Below are 14,330 nucleotides of genomic sequence, written 5' to 3' on the forward strand. Positions count from 1 at the left end.
GGAGACCCATTCCTATGCCATTTTATATTACGACATAGAAGGACAAAACTACAAATGTGCAATTATACATAAAAGCAGTACTTGTCCCTAGGGATAACCTTCCTTTTCCGGTATGGAGGTCGCGGAACCAACTGATATTAAGGGTCCCTAAATGTAAAACCATCCTTCAGAAATGTTAATTGCTACATCTGTACTGCGCTATGGGGTGACATCCAGAATCTGGCACTGGACTTATCAAACTGAGTGAGCCCTGCACTATTCAACATCTACTTAAAGCCAACGACAGAGCGATTGGGGCTGCTGAATTTTGGAGGAATTTGACTTAACCTTTGCACGGAAGGTAAGTAAGTAAGTAAGTAAGTAAGTAAGTAAGTAAGTAAGTAAGTAAGTAAGTAAGCAAGCAAGTAAGTAGCAGTAGATTTATTTCATGTTTTTCTGCATCGAAAAATTTTCAGTTAGAGTGTTAGCCTAGTACAGAGTGAATTTAATTCTGCGTTCATAGCCAATATTCAGCTATTTCCCAATATGAATATGAATTACTTATACAGTGGATATTTACACAATATTAGTATTTTCCTTGGTTTGGAACCTATCACAACCGCATTTCTGACCTCCTCTTTAGTTCAATACGGCCGGGCTGAGTGGCTTAGACGGTTGGGGGTTGGTCTTCGGAACCCAACTTGCCAGGTCCGATCCTGGCTCAGTCTGGTGGTACTTGAAGGTGCTCAGATACGTCAGTTCCGCGTCGGTAGATTTACTGGCACGTAAAAGAACCCCTGCGTGACAAAATTCAAACACCTCGGCGTCTCCGAAAACCGTAAAAGTAGTTAGTGGGACGTAAACCCAATAACAACATTATTAGTTCAATAGGTCCTCTTCACTTGTGCTTCCGTCTGCTCTCTTTCCCACGTATTTTAGTGTAAAAGTAAATCTGCTCCTTATGTGAATGCCCCAGGTTCCATTCCCTATTCATTTAGCGGGGCTGCAACAGGTAATCTTAGGATCGTGAGTCAATTTGAGTAGCTGTTGATATGAGAGGCAAAGGACCTGACCAGAAAAAATTAACAAATGCCGAGGATATCGTTAAGCTGATCCTGTAGCACTCCCGTACTTGCAGGTAATCTAGTTGTGTAGCTGTTTTATTCACATTCCAAGGCTCTCAATGATGTCTATGAGCCACATATATATATTTGTTCTGAAATGCGATTGAATGTATAGCACGAGAAGTGGAATCTAGGACAAAAAATGTAGCGTCCTCCTACTGATGAGGCATCAAAAGGCCACATAATCCATAAACGAATAGCTGTGAGGGGATATACAAGTAATAAGGATACCGTCAAGAAGTAACTGACCCTGCTTTATTACTCAGAAACACAAGGACGTGACTTGCTTTAATATATAGCGGATGAACCCAAATTCGCGCACTCGGGAGTCGCAGCGCGACACCTCACATGCCAGCAAATGCCTATCACAAAAGTTCGTCCTGCGAGTATATCCAGCAGAAAAAGGACGTTTAAGAGTGCCAATCTGGCAACACGGTAACTACATGTAGGGTAACTACCTCTGCCAGCATATGCTGGGCGTGCTGTACAGTTGGTGCAGTGGATAGAGTTTCGGGTTAGCATGCAGGAGGTCGAAGGTCCATGCTGGGTTGAGGCGTATGTTTTTATTTCTTAAATGTAGTCCAGGTGGTATGGTATTTGGCATCTTAATCTTCAACAGCGAATAAATTCACGCCCACGACGTGGAAAGGACATCTTTCAAAGCTGACCAATGAAAACAATTTTTCGTCCATTTCTAGGACCGTAGTATGTAAGTGCAAATGGTTTCTAGAAGACCCGCTGCAACCGCTGTTGACGATGAAGATGCCTGGGAAACGTTTTGAGTGGTTTCCCATTACACACCAGGCTGTGGCTCTACCTTAATTAAGCCACAGCCGCTCCCATTCCATCCTTGCGTCGCCGAAAACATTCGAAGTGTTAGTGTGATTTTGAAACCACTAAGGCTGTTGACACATGGAGCGTTGTTTGGCGAGTCGGCCGCCGAGTCTGCCGCCGCCTATGACTGATGCACAGAGTGGTTTTTGCCGACTGTGACAAAACATACGACCGAGCGCGACGTTAGATGAGGCAAGACAAACTACAATTCTCAGACCACAATACAGAAAAACCATGACTGCCGCACCGTCCCAAACCTGACATAGCGAGGAATAAACCTAATAATATATGTCTACCCTCTAGCTCCATTTCTTGATATGAGGTCCGGGATGAAGTGAGATGAATTGATATGGCATATTTTCAAAGCCAGATGAAAGAAAGCCTACAACCTGTTTTCCAGTCATTGACCGGGTCAGGGATGTAATGAATGAAACATATATAGGCTGTTATTACAATGGGGTCGCCACTCCCAAGGTGATTTATTAATGAGTGATAAATGCTATGAAATGATAATGGAGAGTGTTGCTGGAATGAAAGATGACAGGGAAAACCGGAGTACCCGGAGAAAAACCTGTCCCGCCTCCGCTTTGTCCAGCACAAATCTCACATGGAGTCACCGGGATTTGAACCACAGTATCCAGCGGTGAGAGGCCGACGCACTGCCGTCTGAGCCACGGAGGCTCTCAAAGCCAGATGACCTTCCTGAAATCAACCGCAGCTCAGGAGCTAGTGGACATGGAATGAATGATGATTGGGTAAGGAGGTGGAAGAAATCGGTAGTGGTTTATGAATTGGAACTGTCCCGGCACTTGTCTGGAAGTGAAAATGGGAAACCACAGAAAACCACTCAGGAAAGCCAATGGTGAATTTCGAACCCACGCGTCTCGCGCATGCTCGGTTCCATAGATGAAGTGCTTTAATAATCTAATACGGGAATACTTACCAATGATGTAATCACCGCACAAATTCAGCTGAACGCATTCAGTCTATGGTGCTAGAGCGCCCACAAAGTCTTCAAAACGCTCGCTAAATGACAGGCCGAGTCGGCAAATCTGCCGCCTGTCGGTGAGCTCCGCTTTGTCCGTTTCATTCCATCTGATACAGCAGAACCATGCGCCGACTCGGCGGTAGACTCGGCGGCCGATCCGACAAAAAATAAAACGCTCCGTGTGTGATCAGCCTAACTAGTATTCCACAAACACCGCGTGTAGTAGCAGCAGCGATTGCCGGGGCTAAAGGAAGAATACATGTGGGAGAGAAAAGAATGAGAGCACGGCAAATGTGCTGGCCGGCCGCACAGCTTCAATCGTAGGTATTTAACCGTCGCTGAGTCCTGTCGATGCGATTTTCGTATCACACAATAAAGCATCCCTACAGAAATCGTTGTACCATATCTCAATCTCACAGTAGTAAGAGTTCCCTTGTTACATGATTTTTAAATTATATTTTTAGTGTTACAACTTGCTTTATGTTACGCCGACACACATAGGTTTTGTCGCGACGATGGGAAAGGAGAGGACTAGGAGTGGGGAGGAAGCGACCGTGGCCTTAATTGATGTACAGCCTGGTGTGAAAATGGGAAACCACGGAAAAACATATTCAGGGCTGCCGGCAGTGAGTTTGAATCTACTATCTCCAGAATGTAAGCTGACAACTACTTGACCCAAACCACGCAGCCACTTGCTCGGTTCATTTACATAAACTTTGATACTGGTTGTGTCAGGTAAATTTTGGTTTTTTTTTCAGTTAATGAAGTAGGCTATAAATGATCTTCCTTCCAAATTAGGTAAAATCATATAAAAATTCCCTGTGCGAAAGTATATCGCTCACAACGGCTTAGAGACGTGGACTAAGTCAGATTTTAACGAAAAGTACATGGGTAAGTTGCCGTAATTTTTCATTATAGATAAAAGACCTCAAGATATGCCAATGATTGACACTCAGAGAAGGCGGTGATAAATTATTCTCACTCGGTCATTCTAGTTAGCTCAGCTAGATCTAGTTCGCGTGCTCAGACATCCGTAGTTCAAACCCATACCGATAGGTGGGGCTGTGCTCGTCAGCGTGGCGCAAGGTCTATATACGCAGGTCTGGTCACGCTGCCAGAACTCTTTGCGGCAGTGACAATATTGGGAACAAAGGCCTCCAGGTGTGTTATACAGTTGTCATGGGTTATTGTGTCACTCCAAATTGTAGAAGTCATTCATGTAAAGGAAGCAGGTTATTTATATTCCCGAAAGATAAGAACAGGAGGCCAAAATGGGTTCAAAATTGCCGACCTGATAAATGGCAACTCATAGTACATTCATAGTAGTGTGAGGTTAGTATAACCTTTGCTAGATAAAAGTAAATAATCACCAGGTTTAATTATATTTGCTTTTGTGGTTTAGTGGTTAGTGTGATTAGCTTCCACCCCCGGAGGCCGGGGTTCGATTCCCTGCTCTGTGACGAAATTTGAAAGGTGGTACGAGGACTGGAACGGGGTCCATTCTGTCTCTGGAGGTTAAGGCTGTTCGATTCTCGCCTCAGTCATCCTCGAAGTGGTTTTCCCTGGTTTCCCACTTCTCCTCCAGGCAAATGCCTGGTTGGTATCTAACTTAAGACCACGGCCGCTTCCTTCCTCTTCCTTGTCTACCCCTCCCAATCTTCTCATCCCCCGTCAAGGCCCCCGTTCAGCATAGAAGGTAAGGCCGCCTGGGTGAGGTACTGGCCCTCCTTCCCAGTTGTATCCGCCGACCCAAAGCCACGTTCGATGGTACATTCTTTGAGGTGGCAGAGGTGGGATCCCTTGCTGAGTCCGATGGGAAAACCGACCCCAGACAGCAAACGGATAAATAAATGAATAAATAAATAAATAAATAAATGAATAAATAAATAAATAAATAAATAAATAAATAAATAAATAAATAAATAAATAAATAAATAAATAAATAATACGGTAAAATTTACAAAACTTTTCCAATTATTATTATTATATAAAGTATATATCACCGAGCAAGCGGATACAGGTCTTGGGTCACTAGTTAACAGTTTGCATTCGGGAGATAGTGAATTCTAACCACACTCTGGGCAGCCCTGAGGATGGTTTTCCGTGGTTACCAATTTTCACACCAAGCAAATGCTGGGACTGTACCTTAATTAAGGCGACGGACGATTCCTTTCCACTCCTAGCTCTTTACTCTCCCATCGTCGCCATAAGACCTATCTGTGTCGGTGCGACGTAAAAGCGAATTGTAATCAAATGTATTACATTAAAACTGTAAACTTGTGTCGTCATCCTATGGTGGTGCGGCTCTTTTCTTCACGCACACCCGCAACAGATGTGAGCTGCATGTACCATTGCAAACACAAACCATTTTTAAATTTCCGGCAGTACCGGGAATCAAACCCGGGTTCCGAGGACGACAGTTTATTACATTAACCGTTACGCTACGAGCGAAGTTTACTAATATACGCGTTTATTCATGTTACTAGAAACGTAGCCTAAATTGCTGGCTTTAATATTTATTATAATAGGCCTAATGTTGTGTTAGGCCTTAGCCTATATGTAATTATTTAATTTTTAACCGTCCACATTTCTTTGATCATTATATTACTTTGTTCGTGCTTAGGTGCCATAAATTAGGCCTACTGGGTGAAAATTATGATAAGTTTTTCATATAGTCTGTTCTTAATGCCATTGCAACTGCTCACAATGTATGAAAACCGAGACAAAACCGAGACGACAAAATATATACCTTAGCACTATTTCACAATTCGCAGGTTACAGTAAAACCAATGTATATGTAATCAAAGGCAAAAAAAACTAATTTGAACAGCTTTTTTGTTCTTAAATCCATTTTAAAATCCGAAACTCGTCTGTATCCACCACGGAAATACTGTGGGGAACGCCCTGACTTAGTCCCAATAAGGCGGCTCCACCATAATTAGCTTGCGTGTCTTGACCAGTGTATATAGACCAGGGCCTCTCAGGGTGGATGCGTCTGGTGCATGCACTGTTCACGGTGCAAAAGACTACTTCGCTTGGTTGCCCAGAGTGCAGAGCCCCACTCCTCGATTTGGAGCAATAGCGCTGTGTCTCTCTTTCCCCACGCCTGTCTCGCTCGCTCGCCCTGTCTCCCTCTTCCTCACTTGCTCCGTAGCACTCCAAATCCGAGCCGAGCCGAGCCGAGTTGAGCCGAGCTTAGCCGAGTAGCCCAGAGACGAAGCGTTGGTCCGAGCCGAGCCGATTGGAACCGATGCACTGTCCACAGGAACTCTGCGCCGTTGTCTGCACGCGTGAGATTTTGGGCGCTTGAGAGGCCCTGATATAGACCTTGACGTTGCGATGATGATACAATCACTATGCAGAAGGAAACGTATTTTTCTTTAGGTACAAATATCGTGATCGTGAGAGGTTTATTGTCAAGAGGATGCAAAAAGCTATATCTTGTGGCGGTACTATTGAAACATCTGATATCGCTGTGAAAAACAAACAGGAAAATGGTTTTTATGTATAGATAGCATCGGATATTATGGGCAGTCTAGATGCCTGGACACCGAGAAATGAAGAACATCCTCCAGGCGGGCTTCCCACCCCTGTTCTCTTCCCTTTATGTGTAAAGTAATAATAACAATAATAATAATAATAATAATAATAATAATAATAAATAATACGGTCTCAGCTACCGAACTGGAGACCTTTTTTACATATCGATTGCATTGGTGTGTAGCAACGAGAGCAGAATTCTACTGGACGTTTACAATGGCTGAGTTAATTTGATGTTAATGGTGACACTTGTTCATAACATCACCAGTACACCATCAGTGACAAGTTTACGCAACATAAACAATATTTCACATACGCATGATTTGATGTGATTTGACAGAATCTGAGGAGTTTCTCTTACCAGTGCGTATTTTTTACAGATATGGTATAGTGTTGTGATTAGTGTTTTCGAGACACTGGGAAGCTTTACAGCAGAGACGAGTCTGGACCGATCGAGAAGCTCGGAAACTCGGAAGTTCACGTGGTTCATTCACCGCTGCACTGCTACCACATGCATTGGTTCATCGAACACCTTTCTTGTACAGTCACTGCACAATATATAACACTCGTAACGCACACACATGATGCAGAAACATGACAAACACGCGCAGTTTGAACAGCCGCTGTGTGACTGAACCAGTCACCTTTGAAATATTCTACCCTCATTTCTGGAGATCCCACCTATAGTAAAAGCAACTCAGCAATGGAGAGCTAGACCAAAATGGTATTCGAAATGGCATTATTATTTCAAGAAACCAGATTTCAAAACATATTGTACAATATTTGTTTGGGTTTTCTTCACATCCTAATTAGAATGCAATTCTCTCCCAAAAGTAGCAGAACAAGTTATATTCATTAACAATAAATTCTGAACGTTGTGAAAGTTAATAAAATAATGTATACAGTCTCTAAAAAAATGAGTGCATCCCAGTCACACTTTTCTTAGAAACGATTGAACGTTGTCGGTATCCACAGGGTTCGAATCGGCATGAGAGGCGAATTGTATTTCAATAATAGTAAAAATTGTCTGAGAAAGTATTAAATGCGAGGAACATACATTCTTCTTTTTGGGGGAGTGGCGTGCAACAATACATCAGAATTGACTCCATAGAATACGACGATGTTTATGAAGTAGTACATTATCCTCTTGAATGTCTGAACTTCCTTCATCCTTCAGGCATGCCATCTCACAAGTTGGATGCGTCGTAATATTCTTCTATACAATCTAAATATTGATGCTGGTTTGAAAACAGAATGAGATTGACTGAGGTAAAGCTAGATAAAAAATATTTTTCATGTAGAAATTCTAATGGACTCAACTTCAGGAAGAACGTGAATTATGCCAAGAATAGGATGGAAAAATTTGCAGTTTGTTCACGTTTTCATGTTTTGCTTTATTTCTTGTTTGTAGTTTGGATCCATGTGGCCATTCCTAAGGGCAGTCGGGCGTCTCTGTTTGAGAAATAGTTATATAGGAACGTTCTAAACACCTTATATAATTCTGTATATTTGACATGTACAGTATGTAACATGGAAGGTGTAACTTCCTTGTAATATACAGACATTAAAATGTTCATTTAAATATTTCTGTACCAGGGGTATACCTTCCCCGGCTATTTACACTGCGCGCCTTCTGTAGGCCATCTATTTCAATGGACTTGAAGTTATCAACACTTCAGCTGGTTCCTCCTCGATTGTAATCTACCTGTTAGAGTTGTCAATATGTTTTCTATCCAATTCAGTCCGGGGGTGTGTACAAGAATCCAGTCAATTAGCATATTGTTCTGGAATCTTCCCCTTATGGAACTATTAAACCCGGGTACTTTAGGGCCGTCTTGTCTGAATTGCTCCAGTGATTGAGAGTCCAGGAGGCAGGGGCGAGGCCTGCTTGAGGAAGATTGAGTGACACAAGATAATGGCAGGATTTATCTATACATGTGATAGCACCTGCGGATAGTTTGAGGGGAAGGTTTAAACCGTTTTCTTTTAATGTAATTTTGTAAACTGGTGGTTTTAATGTAGAATTATTGGCGAAGTCTGTATACTCGATTTCTATTCCCTACTGGGAGAAAGGTAATGTAAGGGAACAAAAGTGATGACCCTCTGCTGTTTTCCAGTCGACCTTGCAATGGGTGACTAAAGTTTTCAACTTCAAAATTTTGTAGATCTTGTCTCGGCGTTAAACGTTAACACCCACGGTATCCCCTGCCTGTCGTAAGAGGCGACTAAAAGGGGCCCTAGGGGCTCTAAATTTTGGAGCGTGGGTTGGCGATCACGGGGCCCTCAGCTGAGTCCTGGCATTGCTTCCACTTACTAGTGCCTGGCTCCTCACTTTCATCTATCCTATCCGACCTCTCTTGGTCAACTCTTGTTCTTTTCCGACCCCGACGCTATTAGGTTTGCGAGGGCTAGGGAGTCTTTCATTTTCACGCCCTTCGTGGCCCTTGTCTTTCTTTGGCCGATATCTTCATTTTTCGAAGTGTCGGATCCCTTCCATTTTTTCATCCTGATTAGTTTTATATAGAGGATGGCTGCCCAGTTGTACTTCCTCTTAAAACAATAATCACCACCACCACCACCACCACCTTTAGTCACACCTTGTAGTATAGGATTAGCCTCTATATCGTTGGGCCATAGCCCACTTAGGATTTTAGCTACTTCTATAGGGAGTGCAGGTGTTTCGCCTCCTTGTCCTTTGTTTATGGCCGATTATGTACAGCCCTTTTCTTTTTACTTTTAAGGCCATGTAGTTTGGGCATGCATGCCCCTGTTTATTCTGTTACAGTTTCTGCGGTTTGGTTCCCTTTGGGACAGTGCTTCAAGATATTGTTAGTGTGGAGCAGCTGATGAACACTTTTAAAGTGGGCTCGCCCAATGGGTTGCCTAGTGTAATTGCAGTGTGTCAAAAGCTGAGTGCCTCTGTGAGGCTAGACTACGGTATTTTTGGAGCTCAGACTCCTGTGTAAATGTAACTGGTAGGAGAAAAGTTTGCTCTTGTAAAATATTGTACCTTTCTGGAGTAATTATGCTCTTCTGTATGTAAACTTAACTACCTTGTACTTATCGCAAGTTTAGTAACTTAATATTGTTTGCTGTTCATTCAGATTCTCTATATCCCGATTTTATAAAACGAAGAAAAAAAATTTCCAAATTTGTTATGTTCAATTCTGCTCCAATTAATTCCTTTTCCAGACATTCAACACAGGTGCTTCTTATTCCTCTGTGAGCCACGGAAATTCCGTAACAATTTCAATTACATTTTACATGCTAGTTTACACTGTTAAAGACAGCCTTACATACTAGTTGAATATAAAATTTTACGCTCGACAGAACAGTGCTATTCCGATAGACTTAGGAGAGTTGGGGCAGAAGGCCATGAAGGCCCGTGTAGGAGTGGAATGTAAAAGCTTCCACCATTGTTAACCTCGGCACGTGATGGGGTAGAGTGGTTAGCTCTACGCCCGGCCGCCTTTGCCCCCAGGAATTAACCTGGTACTCATTTTTGGTGTAGGCTTAGTGAACGTCAGGACCATATGCACCTCCGCCTCGGCCAGGCAGCCCCTACCAAATATATTAAAAATAATTAGCAATCCGAATAAGTTAGTTCAAATTAAATAACACCAGTAACAAAAGGGGCCGTAAAGCTAAAATCAGTTGATCGCTTTTATTCATTGACGTGACAATTGCCCTCTATAAAACCTTTTTTTTCTTATTGTTTCACCGACCATTTGTAAACTAGTTTGCACTGAAATGACTGTCTAACGGGTTTCCGTTTCACCCTAATTCAGACTTCCGTCCAACGATGTTATCCCAAAAATCCTGCAAGACAGTCCCTCACCTGTCCCCGCGGGTTTTTTTTGTGCTTTTACTTCTTGGAGTTGATCTTTCAAAAAAAATATTATTGTTACTTATGATCTAAGATGAACACCGGATAGAGCAGCCTGCGGCTAGTTTCTCTAGTTTTGCAGCTCTACATTCGGGATGCGGAGGTGCTGGTCCCCACCGCCAGCTATCTTGAGAATAGTTTTCCGTGGTTTTCTATTCTACTGCGACAGCTTCAACCACCTTACCTTCTCCACAAATCACATCAGTGATGCAAATCTCCCCGGCCTGTGAGACGGCGTACCATCTATAGGAGTCCTGCCATACCTGTTCGGGTATGGAATGAAAACTCCCATGGTATTTCGCACTTATGTAACTGGTAAGGATTTAAAAGAATTTTATATTTTTAAAATATCGATTGTTTGGAGGCTATACTACTCACCCTGAAACGAAGGTCATTTCATTGTATATTCGATATACCGGTTCTTCTTATGTATGTGCCGTTATTTATCCATGAAGTATAATAACATGGAGTTACTGAGGTGACAGAATCTAGTGGCTGTCTCCATTATCCATCCCATACTTTTAGTAATCAGAGTCATTTCCCGGAATGAAATTGCTATAATCGGGATAGTGGGGTTCGAACACACTATCTCCCGGATGCAAGCTCACAGCAGCGCGCCCCTAATCGCAAGGCCAACTGTCCCGGAAGATGCAAATGTCAGGCGTCCGCTGTGTCAATGAGTGGAGCGGAATACTTCCTCAATTCGACGACGATCGCACGAAGAGTGGTATGTACGAGACCCCAGTAGAGCCACAGGAAGATCCGCTTACGCCAGATATGGCATTGGCGGATATCCGACTGCGAGGTATGTTTGTCAGCGAGAATACGGAACATTATACGCAGATACAGGCCTATGTTTTCATTGAAGTGCGTGGTCGCAATGTTGGAGTCGTTCTTGTAAGTGGACGCAGAAACAACTGCAACATAGATCCATGCATACATGCATACGTACATACGAACTTCTTTATTCTTATTCTTCTTAATCTGTTTACCCTCCAGGGTCGGTTTTTCCCTCGGACTCAGCGAGGGATCTCGCCTCTAATGCCTCAAGGGCAGTGTCCTGGAGTTTCAGACTTTGGGTCGGGGAATACAACTGGGAAGAATGACCAGTACCTCGCCCGGGCAGCCTCACCTGCTATGCTGAACAGGGGCCTTGAGGAGGGATGGGAAGATTGGAAGGGATAGGCAAGGAAGAGGGAAGGAAGCGGCCGTGGCCTTAAGTGAGGTACCATCCCGGCATTTACCTGGAAGAGAAGTGGGAAACCACGGAAATCCACTTCCAGGATGACTGAGGTGGGAATCGAACCCACCTCTACTCAGTTGACCTCCCGAGGCTGAGTGGACCCCGTTCCAGCCCTCATACCACTTTTCAAATTTCGTGGCAGAGCCGGGAATCGAACCCGGACCTCCAGAGGTGGCAGCTAATCACGCTAACCACTACACCACAGAGAAGGACACTTCCTTATTAAAGGCTGGTATGTTTTCCAGCGTTCAGTCTGCAAGCCTCTCCCAGTTACCTAGGTGCCACAACACTACCCTATTTGTAACTAGCTATGTGGTATCGTTTAGTTACCTACCGCTTGCCTCTGAATAATTAGAAACAGAGTTAAGCGGTCATCGTCACCTTGGCCTTTCTCTATTTCCCTTACCCTCTATGGCCGAGTGCATCATTCTCCTAGGTAACTTATCTCCCGCCATGCACCTCATATAGCCCCACCAACGAAGTCAGTTTAAACGAACAGCTTCATCCATCGAGTTTATTAATAATTAAATTCTGATTATGATTATTCACCTACCATTGTTTCCATTGTTCGCACCAGCGGTCATTCGCGCTCTTTCATTTTTTAAATAACTATAATTTAAAACCTTCAGTTACAAGGTGCACAACATGATAATTACAATAAAATGCAGTTACGCAGGAATCCTCGCAAGATTTACAGGATATAACTGAACATCCTATCATATATCTTAAGTTTTTTTTTAGTTTTTTTTTTAGAATTAGAACCACGGAAATATTCGGGCAACCTAATATTAAACTCTACGGAAAGTAAATTTCAAACCTTGAATTTGTTTCTGTGAATCTAGTAACTTAAGTAACCTAAAGATAGCGTGCACATTTATTTTAAATTTTCGGAGTTCTCAAATTTATTTCAGTGCAAAGTGAAACAGAATATGAAAGAAATGAAGATTAATATGTGTGAAGACTGTGGCGTAGCTCAGTTACTGGTCTGTGTTTCAGTGTGTATTATATGGCAAGAAATCTTTGCAAGTGTTCTACGCAGAATTCTTCACCGTCCTTGCATTATCAACTACAAAATATGTCTTGTTATTCACTGCATTTCGTCGCCGTAGTGTTTTTCATTGTAAAATGTGCTTTTATCATTATACTTTATTAGCACAGTTACTACAGATGTTTAACGGCAATTGTTCACAAAACATTCACCGCTGAAAGCATTTCGCAGAATTTACGTTTATTTTTAACCGAAACGAATATATTCTGGATTTTCACATAGATTCTTCGGAAATGTCTAATTCTATATGTTTGTGAATAATTTTTAAAGTTGCAAATCTTCTTAACCTATGCTTATAATAAATATTAAATTCCAGCAATCAAAATTTTTGGACCAACATTTATGTTACGGCTACAAATGTTTAATTACATGCAGCGTAGCATGATGATTACGACGCAATCACATACGAATTTACAGGTCAATTGTGTCTTTCCAATATGTTATCACTACTTTTTACAGTGATTTTAGTGGCACAATGTATTTTCCATCAGCTTAACTTTGTAGCCTATTTAAAGCATCATCACATAGTAATTTAAGTATGATTGACTGGATATTGGACTTTTTTCTTGAAGGATAGTAGATTTTTTGAGAGGAAGTTCTAAAATTATTGTATGATCAAATCTCTGATTTGCATACGAATATTTTCCATAGCTTGTTTTCTCCAGCCTACCTTCTAATTTTCGTGGATGTTCGGCCTTGCTTAGGTAACATCTCTCCTAGTCTAATGCTCAACTGTTCTCAAGCTGGCCCATACGTACAAGGTCCGGAATGGTGCTCTGTTCCTTCTAGCCTCCAGTTTCTCCCATCAAATTTCTTTATCATTCCTGTCACACTACTTCTAGGATTGAAATCATTAAGCACAAATCTTGCAGCTTTTAGCTATTCAGTGATGAGCCCTCTTTTGTACGGGTCCCGTCCGGCTGCTCCATTTTCCGCCTCTAAAGAGCTACAAGCATGCTTTATCTAACCTCCGTCATTTAGCTAAAAAAAAGTCTAGTCCATTATACTGTAATTGCTTCATTCAGCCGATATCAAGCAGCCCATTATAAGACACTTAAGGGACGCTCAAACTACTCTTCTTTCAGATCGGCCCGCATACGTTAGTTCTAGCCGGCTTGTTCTGTATAGTAAATATTTGTTTAATTACACATATAGTGATCTTGTAAACACTTGGTCGATATTCTCAATTAAGAGGAGGGGGAACGAATCAGAGGTACTTGGGAAGCAAATATGTTTCTTGGCGACAGTATCCATGCACCATAATACCTGTGCAGCATTGATTGTGTCTTGCAAGCTGCCTCGATTTATCAGTGGAACAGTGTCTGACTCATAATCCAACTTTCGAAAACATAAATCGCATGGTGCTACAGCACTGAAGAGCCTTGGTGTACGAAGTGGAGGAGGGTCCACATATTATGAGGAGCGCGTGGTCAACGCTACGGAACTTCTCGGCCGTTATTCTTAGCTTTCTGGACCGGGAACTCTATTCCTCGTCCGATAACTCTGTTCTCACGTAGGCTGTGTGGACATCGAACCAGTTCTCAGATGCAGGTAAGAATCCCTGACCTGACCGGAACATCGGACTTCTGGGTAAGAAGCAGGTTCGCTGCCCCTAACCCACTGTGCCAGTCGATTTTTGAAATATAGTAAAAATGTTGACACTCCATGTTACATGTTAAAGATATGTG

The sequence above is a fragment of the Anabrus simplex genome, chromosome 5 (genome assembly GCF_040414725.1).
Source record: "Anabrus simplex isolate iqAnaSimp1 chromosome 5, ASM4041472v1, whole genome shotgun sequence".
In the NCBI taxonomy this organism is placed as follows: Eukaryota; Metazoa; Arthropoda; class Insecta; order Orthoptera; family Tettigoniidae; genus Anabrus; species Anabrus simplex.